We start from the raw sequence: 19,228 nt of genomic DNA, 5'->3' as shown, positions 1-19,228 counted from the left end.
ACAGCCCCTTTAAAAGCCTGGGGTTTCCGAAGTGCAGGGTTCCTCAGCTGTGACACAACGAATTATGTGTTCAGCACCCACCTGGGCCCTGTGGGATTTGGGGGACAAAGGAACTGATGCAAACATGAAGCTTTGTCTTTTTTTCACTCTGCCATGAGTAATAAAGTCCTTTGTGTCTAACCCAGGAATTGTGTATCTTCTGCCAGCAGCTCTGAAACTGTAGCAGCCTAACTTGTTAGCTTGCCAGAAGAGGAAAATCTCAGACCCTTCCAAGTTCATGAGCTTTGGTGACAAGGATGGGACGCTGACAGAGACATACAAGGCTTTCTGGAAAAGGAAAGAACAAGGGCTCCTCGTGGACTAGGTTAGGCGATCTGAGGAGCCTTCCCAGGATCCAGTAGCAAATGCTCTCACTCAAGTGGTGGGTGATATTGGAGAGTAAAGGTCTCTTCCTGTCTTACGTTTCAATGAGGCTGAGCGCCAGGATGTAGGGTAGAAACAGGCTGCCTCAGTGGTGTGTGTCTTGTTGCTCACTTTCCTCCAGGCAGGAAGAGGAAGAGTTAAGCAGGCTGTAGATCTAATATAGCGCTTTGCGTGGAACGGCATTAGAAGTTCATTTGGTTGAGTCATGATAACTCACTCAAAACCAGATGTGCCTTGCTTACTGCCCTGGAGTCTCTCTCTCTCCAACCCTGTTCCCTCATTTGCACCAGACCCCAACCTCAGCTACTTCCTCAATATGCTGGAGAATATTGGAGAGGGAAGGATTCTGTCTTATATGGTTCTGTTAGACATGAGAGCCCAGTCTCCATCCTACAGAGACCCAGCAGAGAAGAGGTGCCTGGATCCCACTGACAGGTTTTTGATCAGGGATCAAATGGGGGAGAAAAGCTAACAAGACCTGTTGAGTGGGGTCTTTTGGTCAGTTCAAAGTATTACTTTTGATGTTTTACAAATTGATGTGTTATACTCTTGTACTTCCTTGTCATATAAGTACCCAAGGAGATTATCCCAATCTGGATAGAGAGAAGTGCTAGTGGGACAACCTCCACTGCCACTTGCCACCAGAGGGGCTTCAGGATTGAATATGAGTGTTATTCTTCCCTCTGATATCTAAAGCTTTCATTATAGAGATGATGCTTTTTTGTTTGGCAAATTAGAAATTTCAGTCTCAGTAACCCTGACGAGCCCTGATGAGTTATCATATTTCTGCCAACAGGGGTAGCTGATCAATCTTGAGAAAGCTCATATTTGCCAAGTAAATCTTCTTGGAACTATAAGGATGGATTCACAATGCTTAGTCCATCCAGCAGCCAGAAAACAACTGCTGTGTCTTTACCAAAAAGGAGGTCCAGCACCTTATTTGACACATCGGGTATTGGAGATTGTACAAGTCTCTGGAACTTATGCTTTTGCCAATAGGAGCCTCTAACAAAGGGACGCAGCCTCTACCCGGAAGCAGCGCTTGGGGTTTTAAACTTGTGTTCTCCCTGACATGCTACCAGGCATACACCTTTAGAAAATCAGCTACTAGCTTGCTACTGAGTTCTTGTCAAAACTTAATATCTGGTCCATGGAGGCCTGACTTGACATTCCATTTTTAGGTGGTCTAATTTGGATTCAATGACTAGCAGTGGGAAGGGATCAAAAAGCATTGTTTGTCAAATGGAAATGATATAGTCAAGGAAGTACCCTGCCTGACCCCAGTGGCATCTCAGTTTTATATAAAAATTGGCAGCTATATGGGGATATATGTATACATAGAGCTGATTCACTTTGTTGTACAGCAGAAACCAATACAACATTGTAAAGCAAATATATTCTAATAAAGATGTAAAAAAAAATTGGCATCTATCCTTCTGGGGGAAACTTTATCCCTTACTCCCCCACAGGAAATTAAGCTTCCGACTCATTGGGGACCTTGATGCTCAGAGATTCTCCCAAATGCCTGGGCCTGTTTCACCAATGTTGGCACTTTTTTGGGGTACTGATCATGACTCCACACTAGCCCTTGAAACTAATCTATGTCATGCCTTTGCCTTTCCAGAACATTTGCCATCTGATAATGATGCACCTATTATCACAAAAACTACCTCTTCTAGTTCCCCTTCCCCTAGGCCGCATACCTTAGCAATGCAATTTGGTCATTGAACGCAACAGTCCCCAGAAAGTGATAACCCTCTGTCACCTGTTCTCAGTGATTTTCAGGATGAAAATTGTTGGGGAGGTCAAAGGCATTTATTTGAAAAATTGGGGATTCCCTTTTGAATATTATTGGGGATGATGCATCTTTCTTTTTCCTAACAGTAATCCCGGGCTAGCCTGGTTGATACATCCTCCAGGAGGGAGCCCAGCCAGAAGGGGGCCTACAGGAATCAAGCTTAATTCTGGTTAAGTTTTATAAAAGTGACCTTGATTATGTGGCACATGATCCTTCCAGGTGAAGAGACTGGGTACAAGTAAAGTATGGCTGGGAGAAAGGTGAAGTCATGCCCCAAATGGGACACACTGATTTTATTGTGGGAGAGGGGCCACCTTATACCCTGAGACATGTGGGACAAGGAAAGACATTGACAATCCTGGCATCTTCCTCCAGAAGGACTGCATCCTGATAGAGCTCCCCCAAACTGTTGCAAGTGCCTTAAAATGAACTGACTGCTGGTCTGCCATTCCTTGACAGGTGGCTTTGACCATGATTTGATCACCATTTCCTTCAGTCTTACTGTGAAGTCTATCAGAGGCAGCAGGACGTGGCCTGAGCCCCTGTGCCACTCACACAAAACACCTATCTCCAAATGTCCCCATCCCCATGCTCTGTCATTTCATGTGGTAGATTAGCTGGTGTCACGGACAAATAGGACAGATTGGACTGACTCCCCTCAGGTAGCCCCTCCAATAGGTACTGGACCCGGCTGTTCAAAATGAACTAGAATCGCAAAACCCAGTAGCCATTCAAAAGGGCGTTTGGGAGGCACTGTCTACTTGTGCCACCAACTGATGTAAGTTTCGCTGAATGCCTCAACACTTGTAAACTCTTTCCTTCAAGGAACACCACGTGTAACCTCAGGACTGTGCTTCTTCTGTGGAAGCCAGACTTTTATTTGCTTACCTCCTTGAATACAAATCCACTGTGTATGCAGCACCCATTTGAGTTGACCGCCACATCTTCCCCATGGAACCAGTACAAACTCGTGGTCACCTGCATTGCCATGAGTGATCAAGTCCTGACCCAGGAGTCTTCTGCCAGCATTTATATGAAACTGTGGCAAACTCATTTCTCATCCACAAGCAAGGTAAACACTTAGATCCTTCATAGTTATTGACAAGCCACCATCATGAGCTGGGTACTCCCTCTAGCTATGAGGTTGAACACGTGCAGCAGCAGTCAAATGAAAATAGTGTCCATGGAAACGGGAGAAGCTGACCCAGAAGGTAAAAGTTAGTTGCATAAGCCAATTACTTACACCCTTAGCTTTTCTAGTGCTATGTTGTTTCCTCTTCATTAATTGGTATGGCTTTCTGGAGCGTTTCCTATGATCAGCTGGCTGGGAGTGAAGAAACTTCAAGCCTAGTTTGTTAGATTTTCTTGATATGTTAACACAAGTTGAAGTGGGCTGCTGTGGTATACAGCCCCATTCAGCATGATCTTGAAATCTGCCCAGTGGAGAGGACTTCTTCACTTAGAAAGGAAGGAAGGATAAATCAAGGTCAGGTTCTACAGTGATTCCTGGCTAATGACTAATAGTCTGGCTGAGTCTTCAGTCCATATGTAGAAGATGTTCTAAAAATAGGACCAGAGCATGGGAATAGTCATATGCCATGTGATTACTCAACAAAAGACCTCTATCAAAGAAGATATTCTTAATAATCAGGCATTATTATTATCAGGATGGTCTACTCTGTAAATGATTGTACTTCTATGGAAAAACTTTTCTAGTTACCTCAGGGTTTGATCAATAGGTTAATGAACAAGGGGGCCATGGTGAGAGGGATAGAGGCTATTACAGAACAAACAATCTGTACTTTTTTAACCATCTTAGTTTGCCCAGGTTAGTGTAACAAAATACCATAGACTGTGTGGCTTCAACAACATTTATTTCTGACAGTTCTGGAGGCTGGAAGGCCAAGAGCAGGGTGTCAGCAAGGTCAGGTCCTGGTGAGAGCTGGCTTCCTGGCTTATAGACAGCCTCCTTCTCAGCTTATCTTCAAATAGCTGAGAGAGCAGTATGGTCTCTTCATCTCCTTGTATGAGAACCTGTTCCATCCTGGAGGCTCCACTACCATGACCTCCAAATCCAATTACCTCCCAAAAGTTCTGCCTCAAAACACAACTAAATTGCATATTAGGCCTCAACTCAAATTTTGAGAGGACACAAACACTCAGTCCATAACATTAACTAAAACTGACCTGGTAACTGCCAATACAGAATGCCTATTTTCCCAGTAGCAGGGACCATTCCATTATGGAACTGTGTTGTAAGGACCCGTTAGTTACCAGATGATAGGCTCATCAGGTTGAAAACATAATTATGGAAGGCATCATAACACAGGGAATAGGAAGTGACTTGTATTCATTGGATTAGACAACTTATTTAAGGTTTTGTTTTTACTCTCCTTTCTTGTTTTATATCTGCTAGTAATATCTTCAGAGGACTTAATGTTTTTTATACTTTTTACAAGGTAAACAATACAATACAGCTTCAAATCAAGTAAGACCTGATAATCATGAGGTTTAGTAATTTTACCATGGGTGCCTTCTCCAAGACAATGTTAGCCTTATAGAATATCCAGGATGACATATTTCTCAAAAATATCTCCGTGTAATTTCCCCAATTTTTTTCCTTATATATCTTAATTATACTGCCTTTAAGAATCTAACTTTTATAGATCAGTCATTATTTTCACAGCAAATTTGTGATCAAAATAGCTATTCAATATGTCTTATAGAAGCTACCAATGCCCTAAATTCTCAATAACTTTCAATATCTGATCTCATTGTGTCTAGCTTATCTTAATTTTATCTAGGTACCTTTCCAAATTTGCTTTTTTGTCATGACATTCTACATTAAAAACTAACTTCTCCAATAAAAAAGAAGACACTAATTTGAAAAGATATATGCACCAAAATGTTCATAGCAACATGTCAAGATATGGAAGCAGCCTAAGTGTCCATCAACAGATGAATGGATAAAGAACACGTACAATGGAATACAATTCAGCCACAGAAAAGAATTGTTTGCCATTTGCAACAACATGGATGGATTTGGAGGGTATTATTCTAAGTGAAATAAGTTAGAGAAAGACAACTACTGTATGTTATCACTTACATGTGGACTCTAAAAAATACAACTAGTGAATATAACAAAAAAGAAACAGACTCATAGATACAGAGAACAATTGAACAATCAACTACTGATTACCGGGGGGAAAGGAAAAAGAGCGGAGGGGCAAAATAGGGGTAGGGGATTAAGAGGTACAAACTACCATGTATAAAATAAATGATATACAAGGATATATTGTACAGCACAGGGAATATAGCCAATATTTTATAATAACTATAAATGGAATATAACCTTTAAAATTGTGAATCATGATGCCATACACCTGAAACATATAATATAGTAGATCAACATTATCTCAATTTAAAAAACTGACTTCTCCAATTAATTTTATCTCAGTATATTTAGTTGATTGAACACGTATTTTTTGAGCTCTTACAATTTATATAGTATTTCCTTAGGATTAAGGGAATAGAAAGATGCATAAGACAAAGTCCTAGCTTTAGAGCATTGGCAGTTATAGAAATTTTCATCATTCATTTAGTAAAGCCTTCTCCCATGCCTCTAAAATGTTTGAATCTGAAGGGAATGCTGAAAGACCCATGGTTGGAATAATACTCTTTAGGGTAGCGAAAGACAATATTAGCCTAAAGATACTCCAGCGCCAATAGACTGCCTCCCCTCATAGATATTACGCTATGAAGTCATATTTAGTTTAATTTGGGGTTCTTTATGTTCCATATTGACCGCCTTATGAACTGTTCAGTTTCTGCCTGAAAAAATGAATGCTGGTGTCTCTAAGAGCTTGAAATTTTAAACTTTGTATTTCTATTTTGTTTAAGCGCTTTTCATAAACCATCATTTCAACTCTTTGCTCAAGAAAAGTAAGTTCTGTTATAACATTTCACCTAACTTTGGAAGACAGTTTTAAGAAACTAGTCTCCAACAGGCAAGGAAATTATCATCTACTGCAACATTAACTGAAATGAAGTTAAAAATAGTAAAACTTATTTCATAAATTGGCATTTTCTTTACAATTCTTCCCAATGTTTTTCTTTCTTTTTTTTAAACAATTTACATTATAACTTTTTAAAATCTTCACAAAAGTGATATAACTGCTGCATAGCTCAATTATAATAACTGCACAGCAAGGACTTCCAAGCATCTTGCCCTTTGTTCAATTTTTTTTTTTTTGCTTCCTGAGAGAAGGTTATTGTACAGTAATTACACACCTTGTTATACCTTATGACTTTAGTACTGTACACTCTTCTCTGTTACCTTTTTAGCAAGAGGATGGGATGTGACACAGGACTAACAGCATGTATTGACAGGAATGAATCTTTAATAATTCCTGGCTCCAAACAGAAGCACTAATTATGATTAAGATAATTAGATTAAACTAATGAAAAAAGTACAGGTAATATATCCAAGTCCCTCCAGATTTCTTTCTCCTTCTTCTCCAGGATACAGACACTTTCAATAGGAAAGAGTTAAGAAAAGAAGTGTTAAGAAGAGAGAGAGAGAGAGGAATCACGAGAAGGACTTCATTTTTACCCCATACCTAACTTTCTCGCTATCCAAATTCTGGTTTTCACCCAAGCAGGTTATAAAAAGAATGTATACCGGGCTTCCCTGGTGGCGCAGTGGTTGAGAATCTGCCTGCCAATGCAGGGGACACGGGTTCGAGCCCTGGTCTGGGAAGATCCCACATGCCGCAGAGCAACTAGGCCCGTGAGCCACAACTACTGAGCCTGAGCATCTCGAGCCTGTGCTCCGCAACAAGAGAGGTTGCAATAGTGAGAGGCCCGCGCACCACGATGAAGAGTAACCCCCGCTTGCCACAACTAGAGAAAGCCCTCGCACAGAAACGAAGACCCAACACAGCAAAATTAAATAAATAAATTAATTAAATTAAAAAAAAAAAGAATGTATACCATGCATGTGGTCCCCTCCATCTCCCAATTTTCAGTTCTTCTTTCTTTCTCATTTCAGTGAGTCAAAAATTAATTGTTAAAAGATGCCATCTCATACTTCTCTATAGTAGTTCAGGAATTATTCAGTATTACTATATCAATTTCAGATGAGTCCTAGTCCTCAAATTCAGGTGATCAATAAGCAGGTAAAACCTGGTCATACAGTAACTCATTTATTCAATATTTATTGAATGCTCATTATGGGCCAGACTCTGGTCTGGGACAACACATTTATTGGTGAGAAAGAGAGATATAAATAAATCCATGCAATCATGGAGCTAATAGTCTGGGAGGAGATAGATGCTGATTAAGAAATTAAGGTGAAAATCTTATAAAGAAGACGTATAGGGTGGAAGCATGTAATGAGACCTAGACTATTCTGGAATAGGACAAACTGATTTAGATAAAGTGAAGACAGGCATCCTCGTAGAAGACAATTTTAAATCAATCACAAAGCCTTATAGAAGTTAGTACAGGGACTTCCTTGCTGGCTCAGTGGTTAAGACTCTGTGCTCCCAATGCAGGGGTCCTGGGTTTGATCCCTGGTCAAGGAACTAGATTCCACATGCATGCCACAACTAAGAGTTACCATGCCACAACTAAGGGGCTTGCATGCCTCAACAAAAGAGCTGGCGAGCTGCTACTAAGGAGCCTGCCTGCCACAACTAAGACCAAGCCCGACCAAATAAAAATAATAAATACATAAATATTTTTTTTAAAAAAGGAGCTAGTACAGATATCTAGGCCTGAGAAAGGAGAGTTGATGGAGATTAAGAACGACAATCCCAGCAGAGAAAACATGTGCAAAGGCCTGGAGGTGAGGAAAAGCATACTGCAGTCCGTGAACTAAGAGCGTTAATATGATTGGAGCATTGAGAGCAACGAGGGTGTTTCTTAAAGAGGTTCCTTACATTGTTGTCTTAAGCCCTCTTTTCATTTTACACTATGTCTATGGCTTCAATGGACCATGACTTTTATTATGATCTACAAGAAAATGGTTTACAATTTTATTTCTGTAGCTGAGACGTCTCTTCTGAACTCTACATAGTTATATACTACAGTCCACTCAAGGTCTCCAACTGACTGCCTCCAAGGCACTTCAAATTCCATATATTAAAAGTCAGACTATTAACTTCCCCTGAAAATTATCCTCTTCTAATGTTCCCTGTCTTTTCATTATCTCATCTTAAAGACCAGAAATTAGGCTCCATTTTGGACAATTATCTCCATCTTCCTCCTCTACCTTACCCAATGTGTAATCAAACATGTTAATTTTACTTCTTGCCTGTCTCTTCAGTAGGTTAATTTCTCTGTACCTCCACCATCACTACTTAGTCTAAGCAATCATCAGCTTACTTCTGAACTACTAACGACCTACTCCTTGGTTCTCTTGCATCCATTTTTGGGTCATGCCATATTTATTCTCCACACTGCAACATTAAAATTATTTCACACATTGTAGATTTCCCTTTTCTGCTTAGGATAGAGAAAACTGGAAAGAAAATCACTCCCATCCTTACAAAAATGAAAACACTGGACAATCTACAAATTCACCTGTTTTCTTGAACTACTTATAGAGCAAAGGTCACAGGACAAGCAACACATGAAATCCAAGGAAGACAGGTCCCTGAAAAGAGAGATGTGATTCTAACACTACATTATTTGAGGCAGATTCCACAGAGCAATGGTAAAAATGATTCAGCTAGAAATTTTTAAGAATCTGGTAAAAGCTGAGTGTGGGCTAACACGAGGAAAGAACTCCTAGGGGTGCAGGTATATGGGGAAAAAAAGAGTCCAGAGGAAACATTACTTGTAGGTAGTACTGTGGCAAGATGGAAACAGCAGGCACTATCTTCTTTATTGAATAAAGTCGTTATACTGTAAGGAGGGCAACAAACAATACCCCTCCGCTTAGGGCACTGTTAAAAATTCATTCCAATAATGAGTTGACTAGGTTGTATTTTTATTCTTGGTGGAAATATGAGAGACCAGATATGTGATTATAATGGATTTCTAGTTAAAATGAACTATCTATGACTTGTAGAAACGTGTTTTAAAAATACAAGCTGACAGGCTTCCCTGGTGGTGCAGTGGTTGAGAGTCTGCCTGCCGATGCAGGGGACACGGGTTCGTGCCCCAGTCTGGGAAGATCCCACGTGCTGCAGAGTGGCTGGGCCCATGAGCCATGGCCGCTGAGCCTGCGCGTCCGGAGCCTGTGCTCTGCAACGGGAGAGGCCACAACAGTGAGAGGCCCGCGTACCGCAAAAAAAAAAAAAAAAAAGCTGACTATTCATAAGCTTTAAAAACAACTCATTGCAGCAGGTGGAGGGCAACAGGAAAAAAAAAATCCTCTACTAATGGGGTGGCAGGAATATGTACTGTGTCAAGAAGTAAAGCTGGGAAAAGGGCAGGGGCACCAAGAAGGCCACATAACCTAAGTCCAGCAACACAGTGCTTCCTATGACTGAGGCTTAATCAGGAAAACAGAGAAGAACTCCATACTTCCTCCTACCACCATTCTAACAGGTTTAGAGGAACAAGTAGCAGCAGTATATTGATGTAAGAGAGACAGGAGCACATAGAGAGACCCTCTCTGAATGATAAAACAAAGGAGATTACACATGATAAAACAAAGAGACTACAACTAAGATCGGAACAGATATTGAGGGAAACTTCCTGGCAAAACAACTCCCATCTTAAGCACAAAGTAATGATAGAGGAATTTGAAGTCAGTGGTGCACTTATAATAACCATAGCAGTAACAAGTACCAAATCCTGCTCAACTCTGGAAAAACAGACTCTGAATCTCACAGTAACAGCCTAGAACAAGAAAAGGCATGCCTAATTCCAGCCATAAAATCTCAGCCTCTGCTATCCTAAATATAATGTTCAAATTTCAACAACCAAAAAAAAAAAAAAACTAAAACTGTAAGTCATAAAAAAATTAAGAAAAACAGCACAGTGGCAAAAGACAAAGCAATCTCTTTGATTTGAACCAGACTCAGACACGACACAGGTGGAAATATCAAGACAGGGAATTTTAAATAACTGTAGTTAATATTTTAAATGCTCTAGTGGAAAAGATAGAACACAAAATAAGATAAATTATTTCAGCATAGAGATAGAAGCTATAAAAAGAATCAAATGAAAATGCTATAAATGAAAAATATTTACAATAACAGAGATGAAGATTTCCTTCAATGAGCCCATAAGTAGACTCAACACAGCCAAAGAAAGAATAAGAGAAAAAGATAGCAGAATTACATTCTCTGGTGGATTGCATTTGAGGATTTCTTTATTGCAATAGTTTACTCTTCTACTATTACTAGTAAAGAACCCATTGCAATATTTAAGAAAGCTAATGACTCGCTTTAGGTAAAGGTGGTGGTGGAAATCTGAGTCTGCTTTTAAATCTGCTGAAGGCAAGGATGATGGAGCCACTTAATGAGATAAGAAATATTGGTGGAGAAAGAGGGAGAGGAGGCAAAACTTCTTCAGAGCCTCTCTTCAGAAAAATAACAATTTAACTGATAAAATTTTTTTCAAACATCCCATTAAGAGCTTCTGAAGATTGTTGTAAGAGCATACAATGAATAGAGAAAGAATCATTCACTACACTCTACTAGCTCTCAATGAGAAAAGCAAGAGTCTGTGGCATTTGAGTCATGGCCTTTCCTTTAACAACTCTCCCCAGTTTTGTGCTAGAGAAGCACTCTGCCAGGCATTTACTCCAAACAGGAACAGCCAAAAAGATGGGGCTCCCTGTCCTCCCATCGTCAAGTCTGGAGCCACAGTTTTACCATAGAAGGGTCAGGCCAACAGCATTCTTTGTCCCCCAACTCCCACCCCCAGTCTCATGTTGTAGGAAGTCTGTTCAAGGCAAGTGTAGTAGAAGACTGGGTCTCCTTTTCTTCACCCATTCCCCACTCATAAGATGGAAGTAATTCTCCAGGTGTGGCAGGTTGAAAATACTCAGTCAATATTTGCCCTTACCTGATCTGCCTCCAGTTCAATGCCAGGAGGAGCAAGCCAAAAAAACTAAGGGCAAACCACCACCCCAGTGCCCATTCATAGAGTAGGAGTGTCACTCCAGTAAAAACATGATTCTTCCCCCAAGTGGCAAAGGCAGGCCATCAGACTAAGGATTCTAGAGCTCTACCTGAAAGAACCAACTGTATTTGGAACAGAGCAAGGAGATTCCATGTCTAAAGGCATTGTATAACAATGGATATCTTGGTAGAGAGCAATTAAGAGAGGCTGGTAGCTCCATGATTCTAGTAAAACAGATGAGTAACCAAAAGTTTAATAGAAAGAACTGGAGAAAGAAACAAACAAGAGTCCTCTTGGGATCATAGTCAACTCTGGGGGTTGAGAAGGTTATGCACATACATTAGGCTATATTCACTCAGAATCAGTCAGAGCAGAACATGGAGCAGACATGAAAGTTTTTCCCAAGCCACACTCAGCCTCATCAATACAGGGTAGAAGCCTCACTGGCACAAATAGCTTAAGCACAATCTCTGACAAAACACTAACTTAACAATAAGCTACTGTGGCCAAGGGATGACTCCTAGAAATCCAGGCTTAAAAATAAAATCACACTCTCCCTGGCAGTCTGTAAGACTATGTGAACACTCAAGGCAGCACCCTCTCAAAAAAAAGACCAGAGAACAAACTTCTAAGCTACTAGTCCCTAACTGAACATGGGGCAAAAAAAAAAGTAAACTCCCTGATCTGTGCTAGGGACTTCTAAGTCATATATATTTTCACAGTAAAGAGTTAAAATCTAACTGGGAAAGGGAACTTAAGCATGAGCTTTAATGTATTAGTGATTTGTAATGACATGGGGGTGACCATAGATTTGAAACTAAAAAAATGTTACTAGAAATAAATAGGGCCAATTCACAAAGACAAAAGTATTAATCCATTAGGAAGATATAGCAAGTATATAAACACACATGTACTTAACAACAGAGCTACAAATACATAAAGCAAAAACTAATAGGATTGAAGGGAAAAATAGAGAATTCAACAATAACAGTTGGGAACTTCAACACCTCACTTTCAATAATGGATAGAACAACTACACAAAAGATCAACAGGAATATTTTAGACTTGAACAACTATAAACCAACTAGATATACCAGACATCTATAGAACACTCCACCTACCAACAGCAGATCACATATTCTTCTTAATTGCACGTGGAATATTCTCCAAGATAGACCATATGGTAGGCTATAAAGCAAGCCTCAATAAATGTAAAAGGATTGAAATCATACACAGGATGCTCTTTAATCAGAATAGAATACAATTAAAATCAATAGAAGGAAATTTGGAAAATTTACAAATATGTGGAAATTAACACAATCCTAAATAACAAATGGGTCAAAGAAGAATTGAAAACAAACTAGAAAATACTTTGATATGAATAAAAATGAGAACATGGTATCTATTCGAAAATCTATGGAATGCAGCTAAAGCAGTGCTTAGAAAAAAACTGAAAGCTGCTAATGTCTATAATAAAATAAGTAAGGTCTTAAATCAAGATCATACCTTAAGAAACAAATAATAAAGGGTAGAGTGAAAATAAATGAAATAGAGGATGGAAAACTAACAGTGAATAGCAAAACCAAAAGTTGTTTTTTTAAAAAGATCAACAAAATTGAAAATTTTTTAACTATACTGACCAAGAAAAAAGAGAGAAGATTTGAATTAGTAAACTCAAGGATTACAAAGAGGACATCACTATAATCTCAACAGAAATAATAAAGGATTATAAGAGAATACTATGAATAACTGTATACCAACAAACTAGATAACTTAGGTGAAACGGACAAATTCCTGAAAAGATACAGACTACTGAAGTAGACCAAGAAGAAATAGAAAGCCTGAATACACCTAAAACAAGTATACAGATGGAATTAGTAACTTAGAAAAAAAAATTTCCCATGAAGAAAAATCCAAGATAAGATGGTTTCAGACTTTCCTGGTGGTGCAGTGGTTAAGAATCCACCTGCCAATGCCAGAGAAAAAACACTCTTTTTGTAAGAGAAACTATATAGAATAAAGCTTAGCAATACCTTACTGAGCAGGAAGCCCACTTAGGAGATATTAAGAATCTCTCACAAAGGAAACGCTCTTAGATCAGAATACTGGGAGCTGTGTGTATGGAATTCTCTGTTTTATCTAAAGGGACAAATATCTTTAAAAGTTCAGAAACACTGATTTAAATAAGTTACTTCTTAATTTATGAATATTGTAAGTTTGAATTTCCACAGGTCCTTTTTTCCTTCAAGTGTATGTATGCATAAGATATACATGTATGCATAGACACATAATTTGATCACAATAATTGAGAGAAAATTTTTTAAATTAAATTAAAACAACTGACCTCTCCATTTTCATAAAACATTTCCTATAGTATGTTATGATATGATGATAATTTAAGAATATGGCAGACAATTTCTATCCTTTCCAGTGAAGGAACCCATCTGATTATTAGGTGATGTTTCCAGATTAGACCATGAATCAAAGAGAAGCATGAGTACCTGTCCTGTTCAGCCACTTACATCTGGTCAGAATAACACTTTAAATAATTCAGACAGGCAAAACTGTCATTAATTAAAAACCTCTAGAGAAAACATGTATATAACCACAACTATGGCTAATAGCCTCCACTACCTAAAAATGCTCCTTACCCTTAAATGGAATCAATTGAGATACTGCATTGGCAACCCATTTCTTTTTATTCTATCTTCATAGAATATAGAGACTGGCCACCATCTTTCAAATAAGATCTGTATTACACCTCATTTTACTAAATTTTTAATTAAAATTTAAAACAATTTTAATACTTTTAAATTTTTTTATTAAAATATTAAAATTTTTAGAATTAAGCACCAAAAAATGTCCTGTTAAAACCTCATTGGTGGACTTCCCCAGTGGCACAGTGCTTAAGAATCTGCCTGCCAATACAGGGGACACAGGTTTGAGCCCTGGTCTGGGAAGATTCCACATGCCGCGGAGCAACAAAGCCCGTGTGCCACAAATATTGAGTCTGTGCTCTACAGCCCATGAGCCACAACCACTGAGCCCACGCACTGCAACTACTGAAGCCCGCCACCTGAAGCCCGTGCTCTGCAACAAGGCAAGCCACCACAATGAGAAGCCCGCGCACTGCAACAAAAAGTAGCACCCTGCACGTAGCAACAAAGACCCAGCACAACCAAAAAAAAAAAAAAAAAGAACCTCATTGGCTTTGGTGTTAAGTGGTTATACAAAGTTTTCATTTTCAGAAAAAAGAACTGAGAAATAAATTTGAATATCTTTTCACCACCAAAAAATAAAAACCTCATTGGTTTTGGGAAAATACGTATAGATTCAAGTCTAGGTTCTTATTGGTTGTGTTAATATAACTCAACCTCTTAGTAGTAAATGGGGGAGTGGTCATATCTATCTCACGGCGAATGCAAGGATTAAGTGAGACAAAGCAAATGAAGTGTCTGGTACATCATAAACATTCAGAAATGATAGCTCTTATCAATAGTATGGATCAAAATAAGTAAGGACCCCAGAGATTTTCTCTGCCTCCTCTTTTCACATAGGTGTGAAACTGAAACTCACCAAGTTATATAATTTATCTACCGTCATCCAGTTCAATGATGGCAATCAGTACTAGAATCTTAGCCTCATGACTCCTCCCTTCCTTCCGCATTTCACTCAGGAAAAATTCCAAATGCCATAGCAAGTCATAAGGATGCTCAGTGAATGCCACTTGCCTGTCTATACTCATTTCCTAGTGTGCAGCCCACCACCCACAAACCCTAGTGTACAGAATAGCGCTAATGTCTCATGGGATTTTGAAATCGCCCAGCCTCCCAGACCTCCTGCTCTGGGTGATCCCTCCACTAGAAGCTCTTCGTGACTGTCCTCCTTCTCCAGTGGGACTGCTCGCTCTCTCTTCCATGCTCCACTGCTTTCTTTACAGTTTTACTCTCAAGCACGATAACTGTACTGCACTGGCTTGTTTTTATGTCTGCGTCTCTCCACTAGAAAGCAGGCTCCTCTGGAAAAGCAGTACAGTTGGTAGCACTTCTGTTTCTGCTTCTGATGATTTCAATGGAAAAAGGCAGGACCATTTGGAAGTGATCACTTGTAGCGTGAATATTCAACAGCAGCTGGGAGTCTTCCAGGAAGGTCCTCTGACAAATATCTATCTCTAAACATCACGGGAGGTAGGGGCCTGTGTCAGGTATTCAAATAAACTTTGAAGTGGACTCAGATGATAAATATTTGCTCTCTTAGGAATATAATGGTTCTCTGTATATATTATGCTCAACTGGGAATTTCCTCTGCTATTTGTTTAGTTCTCATCAAATTCATACTTATTCTAATTGCTATTACTTTACTTTCATCTTTAATAAACACACTGTGTGTGTTTTTAAACCTTTCTTGTGTCTATAATTGAAAAAGTATACTTATTACTTGGCAACCTGCACAGTAGCTTGTTCTAAATGTGTAACCTATTATATGTATATATATCTCAGACCTACTTGGTAGCTGATCTACACAAGTTTTGTTTATCCTTGGCTGGGTCTCCTTTTTTTTTTTTTTTTTTTTTTATGGTACGCAGGCCTCTCACTGTTGTGCCCTCTCCCGTTGCAGAGCACAGGCTCCGGACGCGCAGGCTCAGCGGCCATGGCTCACGGGCCCAGCCGCTCCGCGGCATGTGGGATCTTCCCGGACCGGGGCACGAACCTGTGTCCCCTGCATCGGCAGGTAGACTCTCAACCACTGCGCCACCAGGGAAGCCCTAAGTCTCCTTTTTGTTCTTCAGATCCCTCTCTCTCTCTCTCTCTCTCTCCCTCTCTCTCTCTCTCTCTCTCTCTCTCTCTCTCTCTCTCTCTCCACACACACACACACACATCAGCCTTGGTTAGTATCTTTCTCCTCACTCTTACAGAGCTTCTGAGCTGCTACAGAGTGAGTGACAGGAAAAAGAAAAAAGATTAAAAAACTAGCAGAGATCAAAAGAAAGTATGACATGGAGATAGAAAAAAAGGAAAAAGAAGAACTTCAAGCAGAAGTGAAATGAGTGAGTGGCAGGACTGAATTATGAGATGTTGGCCTAGATCCAAAAAATTGTCCGAAAACAAAGACCGAAATAATATAAATGTTTCTCTGTGAATTAAAGGAGGAAGGAAAATCAAGGATATGTCAAATGTATATCAAAGGGCCCTTTCTCCCCAAAAGGCAGGTGGACAAATGCCCATAACCTCTGATCTAAATTTAGATATTTGAGTGTGTCTGTGTGTGTATGTGTGTGCACACAATTATGCTTCACTTTCTGACACAGTGGTGAACTTAGGTAATCAAAACATTCTCAAAGATGTATCACACACACACACAAAAAGATGTATCACACTCAGATCCTTTTTTCACAGGACTTAACTTGAACAAGCTAATAATTTGGTCCCCTTTGAAAATAATCGTTAAGCAATTTTCATTTAAACGGATTTAGTGAAGATGGAGAGACACCAATTTTCTATTAACAAATATTATATTCACATATAAATTAACTTAGTGATTTGCTTCCAGTGACTGAAGGCAAAATGTTTTCCAATTCTTAAGGTTTACATTCCACCTTCCTTTTTTTTTTTCTGAACCAGGTGCATTTGGGAAGCATCATAGTAAAGTGATTAAAATTTAGGTAATAAGGAAAATCACTTGTTTCCAGTGAATAGCACTATGCAATCATTTTTTGTTTCAGAATTTTAGCTGCCAAGTTCAGGTGACTGTCTACAAGCTAGCTTCAGAGTTGGCTGGCAAGGGGTAGTTTTCTTAACAAATTTCCATTCAGGGCATCTCCACTTTTGTAGGAGCAGGACCAATATTCATTTTGAGAAAATTATAAGGAATTGCTTGTGGAAACCTGAGTTTTTTGGCACCATATATTTGATTTATTCCGCTGAAGTTTTAGCGCCCTTTACAGATTAGCACCCCTGGTGAGAACCAGCTGGCCCCTAATCCACGTGTCCCTCACTCCGAGTGTATTAGCTATTCAAAGTTGTGCTGGACTTCTTAGCACATGTACAAGAAATAGGAGGTGTAAGGAGTGGAAAGGGAAAAACAAATTTGTCGGTATTCTCAGACACTACGATTAGCTATAAGAAAAAAAATCCAAATGAATCTGTAAGAACAAATTCAAGTTTAGCTAGGTTGTAGGATTAATGGTGTTTCTATACACCATCAACAAACAAAAATAAAAACTAGCAATATAAAACGTTTCCATTCAAAAATCAGTAATGTACCTATTAATAAGTTTAACAAAATATATGTAAGGACTTTATGAAGACATTTAGAAAATGTATTGAAAGACATCAAAGAAGATCCACCCAAATAAAGTGGATCATGCATAAGGATATGAATACTCGATATTTGAACATCGAGTGTACGTTATCTCCAAGTTAATCTATAAATATCATACAAATCTAAACAAAACCCCAACTTCTTTTAATGAGAACTTACTGATTTTAAAATCCTTATGCGACGGTAAAGGGTCAAGAAGTGCTAGTAATTTAAAAGAAAAAGAATAAGAACTTAACACTAACTCTGAGTCATAAAAAGATATTATAAAATTATGGTAATTAAAACTGTGGTATTGCAATAGAAATAGACAAAAAGATAATTGGAACAAATTAAAGAGCTGTGGAAGAGTCCCAAGTACAAAAGGGAACAGAGTTCATGATAGGAAGGGCATTACATATCAGTAAAGGAAAGGATGAAATAATAAATGGTGAAATTGTGCAGTTATTTGTTTGTTATAATATGAAATAAAAATTACACTTCTCTCCCTTACAGTTCTCAAAAACACATTCCAGATGGATAGAAACCTAAATGTGAAGAGTAAAACTTTAAAACAGTTAGAAGAAAATGTACAGACTTGACTTATGACCTCAGTTTAGAGAATAACTTTTGAAAAATGCACAAGAAGCACAAATCATAAAGAAAATCACTGATAAATTTGATGACGTTATAATAAAAGTTTCTTTTATGACAAAAAACCCACACAGACTAAAAAAAGGTATCTGTAGTGCATACAACCAATGGATGATTGATGTTCAGAATAAGTTAATAAATAAATGCCTATAAATTATAAGGAAAAGGCAACCAGCTGAAAAGAAAAATCAGCAATGGATGTGAACATTCAGTTCATAGGAGAAAAAAATTCATGGGCCCAACAAACACTTGGAAGGTCCTCAACTTCAGGATTCATCCGGCGCGGTGGGGAGTGTGGGTTCCATGCTTCCTGTCTTATTTGGAAAGTGGAGAAAACTAAAAATACATTTCTAGACTCTCTAGCTGTGAGGATTCCAGATGGAAGTTAAGTCCTGTCTGTTAGGTGTACTCAGGGGAGATTCAAAAGGCAGAGATAAGAGGGGGCCATTTTTCCCTGTCCCTTTCGACAGTTTTGGCAGGCATGCAGAGTGGGAGGAAATGTCTGCACCAGGCTACCGGTGTCCATTCTCTAGCTGCCTGGATTGTGAGTATTTGCAGCCCATTCAGCAGTAGAAGGGACATTCTAGTCACTGATTGGCAGCAATGGAGTGTGTGATTTCAACTCACGATTTCCAGAAGTAGCCTCAGACAAGCCTAAAGTCTACTTCCCCAACTCTTCCAATAATTTTGTAAATTCCCAAATTCTCTATTAATCTCTCCATTCTCAGTATATGTAGAAAGTTTTTTTACTTTTCCTGCACCAAACGTTGCTTGATACGACAGATTAATATTCATTAAAGGTTTACCCGTTTATTTTTGTGTATGATGTTGGGTGTGTGCATAAAGACGTAGACATAGAGAACTGACTTGAGAACAAGGGGTGGGCGAGGGAGGGGGTAGCTGGGGCGAAGTGAGAGTAGCATTGACATATATACACTGCCAAATGTAAAATAGTTAGCTAATGGGAAGCAACAG

The sequence above is a fragment of the Lagenorhynchus albirostris genome, chromosome 11, assembly GCF_949774975.1.
Source record: "Lagenorhynchus albirostris chromosome 11, mLagAlb1.1, whole genome shotgun sequence".
NCBI lineage: Eukaryota > Metazoa > Chordata > Mammalia > Artiodactyla > Delphinidae > Lagenorhynchus > Lagenorhynchus albirostris.
Note: the sequence above shows the minus strand (reverse complement) of the source record.